Source organism: Dermacentor variabilis, chromosome 10 (genome assembly GCF_050947875.1).
Source record: "Dermacentor variabilis isolate Ectoservices chromosome 10, ASM5094787v1, whole genome shotgun sequence".
Lineage (NCBI taxonomy): Eukaryota > Metazoa > Arthropoda > Arachnida > Ixodida > Ixodidae > Dermacentor > Dermacentor variabilis.
In genome coordinates, this window is record NC_134577.1 from 102,730,547 (window position 1) to 102,748,399 (window position 17,853).

Below are 17,853 nucleotides of genomic sequence, written 5' to 3' on the forward strand. Positions count from 1 at the left end.
ACGTCGCAGTGGAAAGTGTGCGCTTAATTTTTTTTTATGTCCAGTAGCGCTAAAGCTTTCCCCCCTCGTCTGCTTCGTCACTGTTCTCTGTTTTGGACTTTCGCTTGGAGTTCAGGCAAACACGGCGAACTAATTGCCCTCATTCAGGTTCCCCATGCGCCCTGCTGTTCGGTTGAATAAGGAATGGTGAATCTAATTTTGGTTAGGCAATCAAGTTACGCCTTCGAAAAGGAATTCGCTTTCCCGCCTTGTGCTTCCTTACACGCAACGTACGACAGCTTCGTTGTGCCCTGCCACGTCGTGACGCACGCTGGAGCGCTACTTCATTGGCTCTTGCATGACAGCTTCCGGGTCTCATACGCGATTAGCAATTGTGAGATCCGGCAGCAACGCATGTGGCTAGATTGCCTGCTGCTTGCTTGATTTCTTGCTCTTAATATGTGTTAACCGATGGCGAAATGTGACACACAAGAAAGCAGTTTCTGCAGGCTGTGTATTCACAAATTCTAATACGAATGTTTAGGGTTCAAGGGTTCAACAAAATGTGAACATGTATAAGCCGCGTCCATGTTTTTTGAAGAAAATTAGCATGCAAGCTTCCATGAAAGAGGAAGACATCTTATTCGATGCCCGCTCGCCGTAAGAACGCTGGCGTGATGAAGGCCGGCCGCAGCGGCGGCGACACAATTCCCCGTCGTGCTGCCTCTCGCTTAAATGCGGACTAGGCCGCGAGAACACCGGGTACACGAAGCTATCAGCCATCTCATGTCAGCTGGCTTTCGCACCCTCCACGGATTACATCTGGGATAGGGTACGCGTGGCCGCGCTCAGCCGCTGCAGCTGGAGTAGAAGAAAAGACGCCCCACCGACTTTCCTTCTCCCCTAACCCCCCTTATAGCGCGCGCACATTTCCGTGTCGTGAGCGATAGGGTACAGCTTGATCTGTAAGTTTCCAGATTGCGGCTATGACGCACGCAGCCACATAAACAATTTTAGTGCACAAAAACTTCCGTTGACTTCCGTTCAAGGCCTTTGAAAGCCGTCTAGATACACTTGAATCTTCATGCTCGGCCTCTAGCTCTGTGTCTGATCACGTGTAAAATAAACTTCTGGCATTAAAAGCCACAGTGAACAAGGTTGTCATGCAGAATGGTGAATCGGAAGCATGCCTCAGTCAAAACAATTTCAAGGCTGTTTCCTCACTCCTCGAGGAGTTAGACAATCGCATGACCGCAGCGGATAACGCCCCTGGGGTCACTAACCTGTGCACCAAACTACAGGCAGAGGTGGCTTCGCTTTCGACAACTGTGATATGGCTTCTTTCCATGAATGATGAACTAGAAAATAGGTTCCGTCGCAACAATATAATTCTACATGGTCTTGATGAACCGATTGGCGAAACTCACGAAACATTATTAGCTAATGCTTCACTGATACTTTATGAGACACTGATGATGCAATGTCCGTCCATTGAGAAGTGTCACAGGATTGGTCGGCCTCGGGAATGCCACCGGCGCCCAGTACTAATGAAGATCAGCACTTCTCAGTGGTGACTACGCTGCTTGGAGCTCAACTACAGGTTACTGCTTGTTCTTACTGCAGATCGCCGTTTCGGCTGGAGCTGCATTCCGACGTTTTGTAAAGAAGCGGTCTTCGTCAGGTGCATCGCCGTGGTCAGTGAAAGCACGGAAGACGCAGCTTTTGGACTGGCTGCCATCAGGAGGCGTGGTGCCTATCATCAGCTCTAGGGAATCTCTCGGCAACTTGCGATGCCGCTTTTGCTATAAAAGCAGACTGCCAGCCACCCGTCCTTTCACTTGGCATTGGTGACCACGCTGCTTGGCGCTCAACTAAAGGTTACTACTTCTTTTTACTACAGGTTAGTGCCCATTGTACATATACATTTGCATTTCTATTCATACAGTGTCGTCGCCACTGCCAAGTCTGAGTGTGTATTTGTTTGTTTCGCGCATAAGTTGCTGTTTGCTATGATTGCTGATATGGCTGAGGAACTCGCGAAGCTGAAGGAAGAGATAAGAGCTGATTGGTCAAAGAAATTGCGCAAGAATTCAGAGCTTTCAAAGATGCATCAGAACGTGACTTCAGGAACGAGATCTGGGAGGTGCGCAATGAGCAACGCTAAATGAGTAAGAGCATTGACTTTTTACATGAGTCAATCGAGGAAGTGAGAGAAAAGCTCGATTATGAGTACTCAAAGAATTCAAGTCACGCAAAAGAAAATGAACTGTGCGCTAAATGTGCTGCTCTGGAAAAAAATGCAGCTGAACTTGAAATGCGACTCACGCATTCCGAGCAGTACTCACGAAACGCTAATCTGGAAATATGGGGCGTTGTAAAGAATGAAAATGAGGACCTTGCTACCATTTTGTCTGATATAGGCACTGCAATCCATGAGGCAATCAGCTCATCTGACGTTGGATGTTGTCACCGTGTTCCAACAAGCAAACCGGATAAAACAAACGTTCTCGTTCAGTTTAAATCCAGAGCTAAACGTGACGCCACCTTGAAGAAAAGCAAGGAAGCCAAGAATCGCGAACACAGACCAAGGATTAGAATCTACATGTCCTGTTTACGTGAACGAACTTTTGCGCCCAGCGCTAAAGAGGCTGCTTGGCATGGCAGTGAAAAGGAAATAAGAACATAAATGGAAATCTGTGTGGACCAGCAAGGGGAAAATCTATGCAAGGGAAAGGGATACCTCTGATGCTGCGCAAATATAGGAAGAACATGATCTTGCTAAGGTTACGTCTCCTGTTTCTGACGTGACTGGGAACGTTCACTAAAAATTGCCATGAAATATCATGATTTCATCTTGCCGCATCGTTTACAATTACAATCTAACTCCAGCGTATCCATTCTACACTTGAATGCTCGATCTGCAGTCAACAAACAAGAAATTATCAGCAATTTTAAATCTGTTTTCTTTCAAGTTCGCTATCATTATCCTAACCGAAACATGGTATCATGACAGCAGTACTCGGCTGTACCTTGATGGCTATGCTGATTGCGTTTTAAATCGAACTGATAGGCGAGGAGGGGGTGTAGCAATCTATGCCTCGTCGGGATGGAACTGTGAAGAAGTATCAGACTTTTGTAAAATAACAAACGACTATAAAATTCTAACGCTTCAACATAACTCCGACCTAATTTCGGTCGTATATCGCCCGCCAAATGGAAATATTTTGGGTTTTCTAAAGTTCTTTGATAATTTACTGGAATATGTTTCTGCTAACGAATTTAGACTTGTCTGCGTAGGAGACGGTAACATAAGTTTTCTTTAAAGTACTGCTGCCACACTGGATTTTACTAATAGACTTAGCTGTGCGGGATTTGAAACCTAATTAGCACACCAAATCGCGTTACGTTGTCTTCGTCTACGTGTCTTGACATTCTTATCACGAATATTGACACTGTCGTAGAGCATACGGGAACAGTAACGTCGGACGTCAACGATCATTGTCCTGTGTTTAAGACATATCGTGTCAATGTAAGGAAAAGTTGTTCAGAGTCAAATGTGTTTGCTATATAAGATATAACTGATAGAAAGATGGATCTTTTTAAACGCACAGTTTGCAATTATGAGTGGTCTTTTCTATACGAAAAAAGTGATGCAAGTGTCGCCTATTCAAAGTTTATTTCAGCGTTTATAGAAATCTACGGCACACATTTGCCATTCAAAAAGTTTAAGCAATCGAAAAACATCAGAAAACCTTGGATTACACACGAAATGTTTTAAATGATAAAACACAAAGATAAACTGTACCATAGATTTCTTACAACGGGCTAGCCTGAGACGCTCACACTATTTAAATAGCACAGAAACAAACTAAATACTGCAATTAGGTGCGCTAAGAATGCTTATCATGAGCATCTGTTTGCAAACGCCACTGGTAAACATCCTGAAACCTTGTGGAGCATTATCGATAAGGTTCTTGGCTGCGAAAAGCATTCTACCTCACCAGACAAGGTAATCTATAATAACAATGCAAGTTCAGGTTTAGCACTTGCAAATCATTTCAATAAGTACTTTCCAAGTATAACCATGCCACATCAAACTCGGCCTGACACGTCGACGTTTCTTTCCGTTTCGAACAGCATATTTTTAAATCCCACTAATGAATCTGAGGTATTAGCACTATCATGAACCTTAAAAAAACTAAAGCTCTTGACATTGATGATATCCAAATAAAACCTATAAAGTATGTTTTAGAATACATCACTCCAGCTTTAACGCATATCTTTAATCAAGCTTTACAGTCTGCGGTGTTTCCAGAAAAGATGAAAATCTGTAGGGTACCTGTACCTTTTAAAGGTGGCAACAGAAACGACGTGTCAAATTACAGACCCATCTCAATCATTCTACTATTTTCCAAAGGATTAGGATTAGAAAAGATTGTTTTTTTCTCGCTTATCAAACTTTTTCGACAACAAAACATTCCATCTAGGGCTCTGGGGTGCTATGCAGGATGCGCCGAGTTTCTCGTTCACCCGAGTTTTACCCGAGTTTGCTCGACGGCAGTCAGTGAACGGAGATAGCGCGGAACGCGCCGAAGGTGCAGGCAAAAAAATATGTAGACAAAAAGCCGCGTATGACAACATGAGCGCACACTGCGTGGCACGCTGCTTCCACGTTTCAAGCGCAGAAGGCTGCACAACGAAACGCGCCAGCGCCGCGTATTGTTATCAACGGATTATCACAACTTAGCGATACCGTGACTGTTCCGCTGTTTGTCTGCGCACTTGCCGTGAACCGCTTGCCACGCCTTTCGCGGGCGCGTCAAGGGCGTGCCTCCTCTTTCGAGCACTATCTTTCTTTCCTCCATCGAATGCGAACAGAGTACATGCGGCGCATTATTGCCCCTACACTTTCACTCAAACGAATATGTTAAAATACAACAAATAAAATCACGAACATTTTATTTCTTGAAGTATCTGTTTTTCGTTTTCAACGCTAGAAATTTGTGATGACAAACGGAGATCGAGCAAATTATTAAATTTTGCACTTCTTGCCGCGAGTGGCGACAGTGAGGCGAAAGCTTAGAAGCGGTACGTGGAATCAGGTCGCACGCACGAGGGCATTCATACGGTGATAAGTCGCCTAGGGGCGCTGCAGTGCTATTCTCAATAAAGTCTGTCATGATCCATGGAGGGTCATGGGGCGCGATCGGAGATATTTTGTTCGATACGCGTTCTGTTCAGTTGCTGCAACGTCACAAAGTTGCAGTATGCAAAATTTGTGACAGCGGGGCGGAGAGAGCAGCCAATCAGGAAGCGGTGACCTCCCCGGAAGTTTACCTCCGTCGTTTGTCGTCTGCTTGCAAACAGTATACTACAAAGCCAAATGTTTCTCGTCTTCCAATTGAATGAAATCTTTATCTAAAAAAATGTATTTTTTCTTCTCAAGCCCAAACACGTGTTCAAATAGTAGTACGTGTGACTACTGCAATTTATAACTATTAGGTTCTTTGCGTCGTCCCTAGGTGGTGTCGCGCACAGCGAGAAGGAAAAAGAAAAAAAAAACGACGGGGAGAGTGGCGCACTTTTCAAGAGGCAGCGACAACATCCCAGTGGCCGCTGGCTCCGATGATCTTGTCGATTTCTCTGTACAACCAACGAATTATTTGTTTCGAGAAACAAAAACAACGCCGGAATTCACTTTCTGCCATTTCTTCAAACGCGTTTCGCACCGCCACCCGCTCTCCTCCTTACTCTAGAAAAGCCAGCGCAACAACCTAAGTTTCCAACGGAAGCGCCATTTTCTAGAATTAAACTATGGATTGGATTGAAACGTGCCATTCCGCAGCCGAAAAGGCCGCCTGTTGGATCCAATCCAATCCACCAGACGCGCCATGCGAAGCCGTATGATCGCTCCAAACTTCTCAACTCCCGTCGCTTTCGGACGAAATGCTCGGTGGGCGGATGATTGACACGAGCGTGTCGTCATTTTGACGTCGCCAAAAACGTGACCGCGCCCCGCGGCTGGCGACGTCGGCGCGGAGTAGGCCAATCGCGCGCGCCGCTAACACAACGAACGCGCCGAACAACCATCTCCGATCGCACCCATGATCACTATTTCCCTATTAGGGGAATAGAAACGCAGCGCCGCGGTACGGCTGTTCATCGTAGGCGCTTCAGTAGGCTAATAAGACCCCCGCTTTACCAACTAAAAACGACACAACGGCTGTCGCTACAAAATGGCGGTATGTTATTTTAGAGTGCGTAGTGACGCAGTTCAGTGAAAATGTACAAGTTTATCTTTGTGCGCGAAGCCTCTGCGAGACATTGCGAAAAGTGCGTGCTTCGCCAGCGACACAATTCATCGCTTGTCACCGCTTGCCCAGTGAAGGTGCCTCTGAGTGCATGTACGCAGTATATGAGTGTGTTGTGCAGTCGAAGGTGCTTGCGGATTACGTCTGCTGGAGCCAGCAGCGATCGCAGATGGATATCGTAACGACACCGCAGCACTCGCATTTTGGCAGGTGAGGGCTCTTGTGCGCAGTTATGAAATCAGATTTCGAACGGAGAGAGGTGTTGGAACTGTTGAGTGCGCAGTGCTTGTGATGAAGAAATGCCATTGCAATGGATGTAGAAGAGCGAGCGATTCTCGGACGCTGATCGTGTTTACGGCGCTGTGGCTCCGTTTCATCACCTATGACAGAGCAGCCATCTCAAACGACTGCTGCAATACGCACTCCTCAGCATCGTCGTCCCCCTCGGCGCATCGACGCCTTGCAAGCAGCTACAGTGACGTGCCGATAATTATTTACTGTGCGCTACGCGCCACAATGCAGGCAATGAAACCGTGTTGTGCGGCCATCTCAGCCCGAGAAGATGTATGCATAAGCTAGCGACAGTCAACGCTTTGTTCTTGATAGTGGTGCTCAGTACCTCACCGATGACAGTGTGTTGTGCGTGTTTTATGTCGGCGGTCAAGATTGTTGATGCCTCTCAGCTCGACACCGCGTCGCTGTTGCCGGAAGATAAGTTGGGCGTGGCTTAACTGTAGTAGGTGCGCGCACAAGAGTTACATGCCTCGCGCGGGGCGTGACCTCTGGTTTTGATTGACAGGCGAAGTGGTGCTAAACTCGTACATCGCGAAACCCCCTCCGAGTTCAACTCGGGAACATGGCGGCAGCAGCAGCAGCCTGTTTCATTGCATCCAGCGGCAGCAAGCGTCAGTATGACCGTCCGGACCCGTTCACCTGCATGACCGACGGGGAGTTTCAGCGTCATTTTCGCCTGTCGAAGACATCAGTGCGCTGGCTGTGTGACGAGCTAGGCGAAGCCTCTCGCCTGCGGAGACAGCGTGGCGGGTTTCATTCGCGTGATGAGCTAGGCAAAGACTCTCGTCTGCGGAGACAGCGTGGCGGGCTTCATTTGCTCACCGTGGTAGAGCGAGTCAGGTAGAGGAGTGTGCCCTCCGTTTCTACGGGACTGGGAGTTTTCAAGGAAGCGTCGGCGCCGAGCGTTACATTGGACGCCATCAAACTACTGTTAGCCACTGTGTAAGAGATGTGTCTGACGCGCTTATCGATGCGGCAGTGCGTAAGCGGTGGCTAGCTTTCCAGAATACTGCGGCTGAGCGGGCATATATAAAATAATGCTTCCTACTTCGTGGGAACATTACGAACGTAGTCGGGTGTGTCGACGGAGCGTACGTAGGAATTAAGGCGCCTTGAATGACATCGTTACTGTGATTAACATTGAAGCAATGTTTAGACACTCCATATTGCCAAATTTGTGACTTCTGATTAGCCGACTTAAATTTTGTGTTAGCGACATCTCATATGCGGCTGCTTATGATACTGACTTTTTCGCTGGTTGATGACTTTTTGCCGATTGTTCTACTTGTCTGTCAGGGTGCCTTCCAAATGGCTCACTTTCCTGGAAAAGAAGTTAATTAAGTATAAATAGATAAATGGATATCAGAAATTGCGTGAAGTAACCTATGAATCCTAATACCATAAAAAACTTGGGGTTCTTCATTGGTAAAGTTACTTAGTATGCACAATGCTGAATTTTGGTCATGCGTAATCTATCGGCCGCACTATGAAACAGCGAGACATTGCACAATTTGTTGCAGCGCGAGATGTGGATGTTGCGCCAAGCCGGTTGTGCCTATGCATTTGTGGCGAAATGAAAATGCATTGAGAATCTTAGTGTGTTGGCTTGCATGAAGAAAATGCTTCAGATTGTTTGCTCTGTTCACTGTCGATGCATGTGCCAGAGTTTCAGTGTATCTTCTTTTTTTGGGGGGGTGGCGTTATTCTGGATGGATAAATTGTATATTTTCGTCTCATAATGGCGCTCTAATTCTTAAGCAGTAGAACAATGCCCATCCAATGCTCTGCAGAACTCTCTGTACGTGAAGATGTCATGAACCACCAAGGCAAAATTACATATCGGGAGAAATGTGGTGCAGATGCCAATGAAAAGTGGGTCTTTAACCCACCATGATAAAAATAAAAATTGCAGCGCAAATAGACCATTTGTACAGCTTTAGAGCAATGATTACACAAAACGTGATATGCTCAAACGAGTAAGCGCTTGCCGCAATGCCAGAGTAGGCTGAGTGACATGCAGCATATATTGGCATTGAACATGTCTCGTAACCGTCATTTTTGTTGTAAGCCCTCGCTGTCACACTTTTCCCTCCGGCACTCCCTTTGCCGAAACGTGGCACTGTCTTTCCATTGGTGTCATGATGATAATGGTAACGGCAGTAGCAAGGCTGGTTAATGCTTGCCTCTTTGATTCCTGTGAGTTTAGTGGTGAAGAATATGGCACGTTCATACATACAGCTGTGCTGAAAAATTTAACATTTGTGATTTTTCGGAGAGCTAATTTGTGTTGGGAAATTTCAAAGATGTGCACCATTGTGGCCTAATAACTAGAGCATTGGTGAGGTTGAAGACGGTGTATTGGTATAGAAGCTTGAAGTTTAATTGCACAACAATTCGACGGGACACAAAGAAGAGAAATACACACAGCAGAATGCTTTGCTGTGTGTGTTACTCTACTTTGTGTGCCGTTGAATTGTTGTGCGATCCAACTTCAAATAGAGCATTGGGCTTCTTTGGTGCAGGACCGAGGGAGGGTGAGCTATTCGACAACATGCCAGTGCCCTGCCACACAATTATGGAAGTAGGAAGGTTTGCAAACAAAGCTTTGCTTTCAAATCCACCTGCTCATGTAATACAAGCACCGATTGAAAGAACCATCATACAAAAATAATGGTGAAATCAATGGCCTGTGAAAAGTGTAATTTGTATATAGACACTGTTGACATAATAGGTGCCATACCGGCCTCAAAATTGTACTGGACAGAGCAGTTTGTTTCCTATGTGAAGCACAACCTCCCATTACATGCTGTGCAGATAACCAAGCTCAGTTTGTTTTGACATGCTACACAACATTCACTGTAATCTGTTTTTGATTCTAAAGAAGTGCCAAACACCACCTCTTTTTCAAGGACGTCATGGGAATATTTGACGAGACCTTTTTACAGCCCCTCATAATGGAAGTGTGGCCAGCCAGCTTTGCTTGGATGCCTTTATAGATTTCTGCTCCTGATCATTGTGTGCTATCAAGTTGCAGAAGTCTATGCAACTGGTGCAAGGCATTACGTGTTTCTATAGTCGGATACAACTTTAGGAGGCTGTGGAATCTGCACTTTAAGGCAGGTGAACACAAGCCTGCACCAATGGGCACGCACTCTAGACTGACATCGTGCCGCCGGACAGACTAATACCTGCTCGTTGGAGAGGGACTATTTCTTTGGACGTGGAGGCAGTCGGCTGCTGCGCTTTGGTCATCTGGGTGGGGCCTCTCCTGTCTTCTGAAGTTTTAGCCGACTCTAAAGGATGCTGCTTTTCATAAAACACAAAAGGACAAAGTGTACAATTATTTGGCCTATGAAATGGATACATCAGAAGTGTGCTGTGCAAGGGCTTAAGATGTGTGAAATATAGTACATGCAATTATAAGACAATGTTAAAGAATATGTGGTATCGAACATGCATGTAATGGCACATTTGAATCGGGGGGTGTTGCAGTCATATGCACAGTCTATAGGTGATAGCATTATTAAGGTCCTGCTGTTTCCTGTCTTCATTGTGAATTACACACACCGTTCATCTTGTGGCTAATCAACACGCACTGTATTCTTGCACATAGAACAAACAGCACAATGACGTGTATGCTGCATTAGTGTATTTTTTATTTACATGGTCCAAGAGTGGCACAGGTTGGCTTACGTTTTTGCCTATTTTGAAGTGACACCAATGCATGTTACAAGTCTCCTGATATGCACAGCACAATGTTTACTGCAATAATTTTATTCCATGTTCTTGAATAATAAACAAAATATTAAACTGAAAGCTCCTTCATAAGGTGCCTTCTGTGGGCTCGACAGGAGAGCAGTGAGGCCACCGATACTACTGTAGCAGAGCAGCCCTCTGGACCTCTGCCACACTCTCAAGAGCACGTGCCTGGCGCTCGCCTACTGCCACCAGGCGGTTGAGTGCCTCCAGCAGCAGAATGTTTTGCTGCAAGAAAGTGTATTGGAATGAATCAGCCGCATACAAACCATTATTTACAAAGAAAAATGCTCGTTGCACTATTAGTACTAAGTGCCCTTAACTGTGGAAGCCTCTAGTGTAGTATGCATAATAAAACAATGCGTTGGGACAACGTTGCTTTATTTTTCATAACTGAGGTTTTCTTTTTCAGAGCCAGTTGTCATGTTGATTAGTGTGCCAGCAGCTGAGGTGGCCCCGCACCTTCACGAGTGTCTACTGTCAGCACCACACACCTATTTTTGTTCGCTGCAAAACAAATGCCTCACCCTACAATCCTGTCTTATACGAGCTGATTGCATCCTACGCCTACAAACATCATATTTTTGTCCCATTATGCAATTTTCTACCATCCTCGGCTGTAGTTCTCTCTCCTTGACATCCATTCTGTCACGCTTATGTAATCACCTGTTATGAATTGGCAACAAGTGATCGAATACGTGCATGGCATGCCTGCCGATTCCTTTTTTTTTCTTAATCTCAACTAGCATATCAGTTGCCACGGTTTACTACGCCACTGTCTTCCTGCCTTAATGCTATCTCCAACAATTTTTGTTACTTCGCTTTCTGCACAGTCCTTGACATATCAAGTTTCTTTGTTAACCTCCAGGTTTATGTCCCATATTGCATAACCGGTAGAATGCAATGACTCTAGACTTTTTTCAAGGATATCGGTAACGTGGCGATCACGATTCGGTAATGCCTTCCATGTGCTGTTCAACCCATGAAATTTTTGTATAAGTTTCCTGCTTTATATGAGTACCTGCTATTGATATTTCACCTGGATAAAGATATTCTTCCATAAATTTTGCGGGCTTAATGTCACTCATGAATTTCTGTTATCTCACCAAGTTAGTGAAGGTCACCTTCATCTTTTCCATAATTTCGCGGGCCCACTTGTATGTAAAAGCACGAACACTCACTGGTTCTCAATGCCTTCTTTAAAGTGCTGGACAGTTCCTTACTACGGAAGTGACTTAATCCGTGCGCTCTTATTATTCTAAATACGAAAAAGTAGAAACATACTTATCTGCAGCTTGTCGATGTCTCCTTCACTGTGTTGGTAGCGAGATCCATCGTCGGTACCACCTCCTTGTCGCATCGTAGCTATATAGGCTGTCTTCCTTTTGCGCACACTATGTAATATTCATGACGCTCGGAGTCACGCAGAGTGGAGGAACTTGGCGCACTCGCAGAAGCAGCACCGGACAAGTTGTTTCTTCAGCACTGCGCCGTGAACTGTAGGTGCGCGTTGCGATCTGTAAAATCGCTGAAGCTATTGGCAGTCTTTCGGGGTGCACGGAAAGATTGCTCACGGAGGAACAGAACTATCCAAGAAATAGTGGTCATCGTCGAGCCTGATCAGTACGTCGCGCACTGCAAGCTCGTTGTACGAGTTTGTTTACACTGGGCGCCTCCGATGCTTAGCCGCCATGCTCGCCCGGTGAATGGATGTGATGACGCCACTACAGCGTTCCCTCGTGGTATAATGCGAAGCGTACTAAATTACAAATTAGTCGAATGCACATTCAGTGTACATGTTGTAAGCTTTAAAATGCTTCTAAACCACGTCAAACTAGCTAACAATATCGTACTAAATGCGTTTGTTTTATAACTCGCTTGTGTATGTAATGCACTCTGTGGAACGACAAACAAGTGAAAGAAGGCACGACCATGCACCGACGGTATGATCACGTGAGCGCCAGTTTGTCGACCGCCCAGAAGGCAACGCCGAAGGAATGATGGCCAGCCAGAGTGAATCTAGATAAGCCAATGAAACTGGAGGCTTGTCGAAAGATAAACTGTGTCTCGGTACCATTCGTGCTTTCATCTTGGGGTGTCGCCAGAGCTCGTGAAGATCCCGAGTTTCGCCAAACTCGGCGCATCCTGCATAGCACCCCTGTTCGGCCTTCGTAAAGGCAGGTCAACAGAAACTGCTTTGCTCACACTCAAGGAACATGCACTAAAAACATAGAAAGAAATCTCTTCACATTGGCACTATTCATTGATTTAAGTAAGGCGTGCAATTGTATAAATCATAAAATTTTGCTATGGAAATTATCACAGAATGGGGCATTACAGGTACTCCTTTAGCGTTATTTGAGTCTTACCTTACTAATGGAAAACAATCAGTATGCATAAAACACGAGAAGTCAAGTTTTGTTCCTTTACTAAATGGCGCGCCACAAGGGAGCGTACTTGGTCCTATGCTTTTGAACCTCTACATTACCGACATTACTTATATTGATACAACTGTAAAATTTATTGCGTATGCCAATGACACTAATTTACTTATTGCTGGTCGGAACTCACAAGAATTAATGGAAAAATGTAACTACGTATATCCTCACTAAGCTATTTATTTATTTATTTATTTATTTATTTACAGCATACTGCAGGCCGTGTGGCCCAAGCAGGAGGGGCATGGTAACAAATAAAAGTACATGTATAGAAGGCAGAATTGCAAAAATATGAAATTCAAGAAATGAAACAATATAACACGAAACAGCAATGTTAGTTAAGAAATACTAATAATATGAGTTTGAATTGATTCAGGTGAGTTCAGATGATGGAAAGGGATGAGGTTCCATTCTTCTATGGTTCGAGGAAAGAATGAAAACTTAAAGAGGTTTGTCCTGGCAACGTAAGGGGAGAGAGCGAGGGGGTGGGAATGACGGGTTTTCCTGGATGCGGAAAGTGTTATGTATGAACTAGGATCTAAAGAAAATTTACGGTTTATCAAGGAGTAGAGGAACTGCAGGCGCATTATTTTTCTCCTCGTTTGAAGGGTGTGAAAGCCATTTGTACGCAGTAATTCAGAAACAGACTCTTCGCGGCCGTATTTGGAAAAAATAAAACATATGGCTCTTCTCTGTATCCTTTCAAGGGCGTAAATGTTGATTTTGGTAAACGGGTCCCAAATAACGCACGAGTATTCCAATTTGGGTCGAATAAATGTGGTGTAGGCTAAGGATTTTACTTCATGGGATGCATGTTTAAGCTTATGGCGAAGTAGACATAACTTTCTGAAAGCAGCGGAGGCGGTAGCAGCAATGTGGCTATTCCAATTTAGGCTGTTAGTAATTGTAATTCCAAGATACTTGTACTCGCTCACTTCGGCCAAGGGATCTTGGCCAATAGAATAAGAAAATTTTAGGGGTAGTTTTTTGTTTGTTATACGTAGAAGCACAGATTTATCTGAGTTAAGTTTCATTCCCCACTTGTTGCTCCACTCAAGAATGTTGTTTAAGGCTAAATGAAGAGATAGTTGATCATGAACTGTATTAATATCGTTAAAAATGATACAGTCGTCTGCGAACAGACGAATATTGACAGGGGCCTCTATTACATCAACTATGTCGTTACAATAAATAAGAAATAGTAGCGGGCCAAGGACGCTGCCTTGAGGCACGCCAGAGGTTACCGAAAGAGAATCGGACTGCTGCCCATCAATCACTACGTACTGTTTGCGACGCGTCAAGTAAGCTGAAACCCAGGACAGGATAAAGGCAGGAAGACCAAGGAATTCTAATTTATAAATTAATTTGTCGTGAGGAACTACATCAAATGCTTTTTGAAAATCCAAAAATATCACATCCACTTGGCCAGCCTTGTCAAGGACAGAAGCAAACGAGTGAATGACTGTGCTTAATTGGGTGACTGTCGAGAGCCCCTTCCTGAAGCCATGTTGGAAAGGAGATAAAATTTTACGCTTGTTTAAGAAATCATTAATGTAGTCAGCAACAATGTGTTCAATTAATTTACAAGAAGAGGATAATATGGAAATCGGACGGTAATTTATAACTGAGCTTGGGTCACCTTTTTTTTAATATAGGGACAACACGTGCTACTTTCCAATCGAGCGGAAGTACCGCGGAATGTAGAGAGGCCTGAAAGATCACTACAAGGAATTTACTTAAATGTTCCGCATAACGTCGAAGGAAGGTGTTGGGAATGCCGTCTGGACCAACAGATGATTTTACTTGAATTTTACGTGAATGGTCAGTCGCTAATTGCCCAAAAATAAACCCTACGAGAGCTAAAGCATTGTTATTTCGCACAAAAAATAAAGTTATTACTGGTAATCACGCTTTAGTGTGTGCTAGTAAAGAACTGCAAATTGTGGATGAACATAAAATATTAGGCGTCACTTTTTCTTCGCACCTTACTTGGGATAAACATATTGAAAATACCTGCAGAGAAATGTCTGCTATCACAGGCGTTCTGTCTCGATGTCGGCGTCTTCTTCCAACCAAAGGAAAACTGAACATTTATTATGCCTTATTTTCTTCCCATTTAAATTTACTGTAGCTTAGTGTGGGCGACTACAGGAAAGACCAATATTATGAAAATCCTTTCTTTGCAAAAAAAAAAATATGATTTGGCACCTTGACAACATGGATTATATGGAGACAACGCGGCCCGCGTGCTTAAAGCACAAAATTATAAAAATAAAATATTTCTACACTTTTCGCCTTCTAAAATCATTTTATTTCTCAAACACTGCCTTCAAGAATTTCCTAGTGTGTAGTGCATCTTTCGCACCAAAATTCAATTCTTCCAATACAAGAAATAGTGATACGTGGTATGTTCTGTGGTTTCGTAATAAATATAGTCTACAGTCATGAAAACAGAATCTACCACATATTTTAAATAAATATCAGGTTGGGGGCAAACCGCAGCACCTCCACCAGAATCTAATATGAATACGGTACAAGAGAGCAGCAGGCAGCACGTCTCAACAAGAGCAGCTCAGGCAATCTCGAGTTCGCGCCTCCCGAACGACTGGTGATGTGTCTGCAGCGCCGGGCATTCCTCTTCACTACAGTGCATATACTTCTTCATCCAAGGAAGGGCGAATGCATTTGGTAAACATGTGATCAGTGATTGTTTATCGTTCTTCAGAGACGGAGGAACAGAAGAACGATAAATGATTACTGATTACTTACTGATTTTGTAACCCATACACATGTATTTCTATCTTCTGGTGTATCGAATATGTTTCTTTTCTTTAGTCTATATTATCTAGTCTTTATATTAGAGTGAATTGTGTTAGCTTTGTTAGTAACCCTTATACACATACTTCCATTTTTCTGATATATCAAATACGTTTTTTCTCTTAGTCTCTATATTATTTTCGGTCTTGTTATTGTGCATTTATGTAATTAATTTATTCTTAGTTACCACTTTCATGCAACCACCATGCATGCCTTGTAACGGACCATCGGCCTAGTCAAGCTGTTTTTCCAACAGCTTTTAGCCTTTGGTACCCACCAGAACACTTGTAATTCTTGAAATAAATTCAATTGATCTTAAGTTTCCAGGAAAAGCTTTGTTTCTTCAAAAATACCTCTAAACTAGAAAATTCCGCTCTGCGCTTCGCCGATGACTTGTCTTCAAATGTGAGATCTCTTCGCAAAAAGCTCTGGGAGGCCTCCGGTTCATTTCGCGACAAAGGTTTTGTTGTAAAAATGCGCTATGATCGTGTCTTTATTAATAAGATCGCTGGGATCACGCGTCTAACTCAACGGTGAAATCTTCCAGTAATTTTTTTCGATCCTCATCTGTGCCTTTAGTTACTAACCGTGCCGATGCCAGAAGCCATACTGTATCACCATCATCGCATCTGTGACCAGCTTCCACATCGCTTGATTGCCTTCGTTTACTCAATCTTAATGCACGAAGTATCACCAATAAATTTCCCCCCTTCTTATCTCTTATTCACTCGTACTGTCCTCACGTTGCTGCCATCTCGGAAACGTTACTACACAATGCGATTTCGGACTCGGAAATCACTCCACCAGACTATATCGCAATTCGGACGCACAGACAGAACAGCAACGGGGGCGGCGTCGCCCTTTTGCTTCGGTCAGATCTTTGGTTTTCCGTTCTTCCAGCTCCTCTAGATACGGAATCGGCCTGGTGCAAACTTTACTTGAAAAAAAATGCATTTTGTAATCGGCGCTTTCTATCGCCCCCAGGAACAACGGTGGACTCGCTTCAAGCAATCGAAACGTTCATGCACATGCACAACCTACGTCTTTCCAACTTTATTTATCTCGGTGATTTCAATGCACCGGGCATTCATTTACCCTCTCTATCGACGTGCGGTCATGATGCTATTTTCGATAAAGAACTTCTAAGTTTTAGCCTGAATTTGGGGCTTACTGAGATCGTTTGCGGGCCTAGGAGGCACAATGTTCTTTTAAACTTGGTCTTTCTTAGCTCGAACCTTGCCGCGAATTATTAAACTTGTGAAGTGGTGGAAGACACTTCTGGTCATAAGGCTGTTTTCGTTTCCCTTCCGTGCATTGTTCCTAAACCATCCTTCGTTCTTTCTACATTTCGCGATTTCCTTCACGCCAACGACAACTCTGTTCTAGATACATTGGCTGATGGCTTCGACACTTTGAAACACTCAGTATATCAAGTGACGTTGATGTTTTCGTGACATATTTTGTAAATATTGTCATGTCATATATTGAACACTTCATTGCCATCAAACCAAAAAAGAAAAAATACTAAAATCCATTGGATGAACAGAGATTTACTACAGCTTTCATGTCGTGCTCGCAGGCTTAGACGATTGAAGGACTCCCATAACCCCGTACACACTGCTAGGCTTGCTAAGGCGAGGGAGGATCTTCGTACAAAAACCAAATCAGCTAAATACTCTTTTATAGCGTGTGGCTACCGCTTCTGTTGACAAGTAACCCGCATAAGTTCTGGGGATTCATTTTTGCTCGTGACAGCTCTTGGACATCTTTATGTGTGAACAACGAAATGACTAGTGATTCATTAGTAATCTCCAACGCCTTCAATGCATACTTTAAGTCCGTTTTTATTTGCGATAATAATATTGTTCCTCTTTTTCCAAACATTCATCCAACTTGCCCCATTAATGATGTCTTAGTTAGCTCAGAAGGTGTCTTAAACCTCATACTAAATCTTGATACACAGAAAAGTGAAGGGCCTGATGGAATCCCGAATTTGTTTCTCCTTCGCTATGCCTTATGGACTTCACGATACCTTACTATTTTCTTCAATAAATTGCTAACTTTCGGCCTTATACCTTCATCATGGAAGATGGCTAAGGTGCTTCCGTTACATAGGTCAGGTAGTAAGCAGCATCTTTCTAGCTACCGGCCAATACGTTTAACACCATATTCATGCAAAATACTACAGCATATAATATACAAATCCATTATGGAATTTATTGAATCAAATAACATTCTTTCTAGTGTACAGCTTGGAT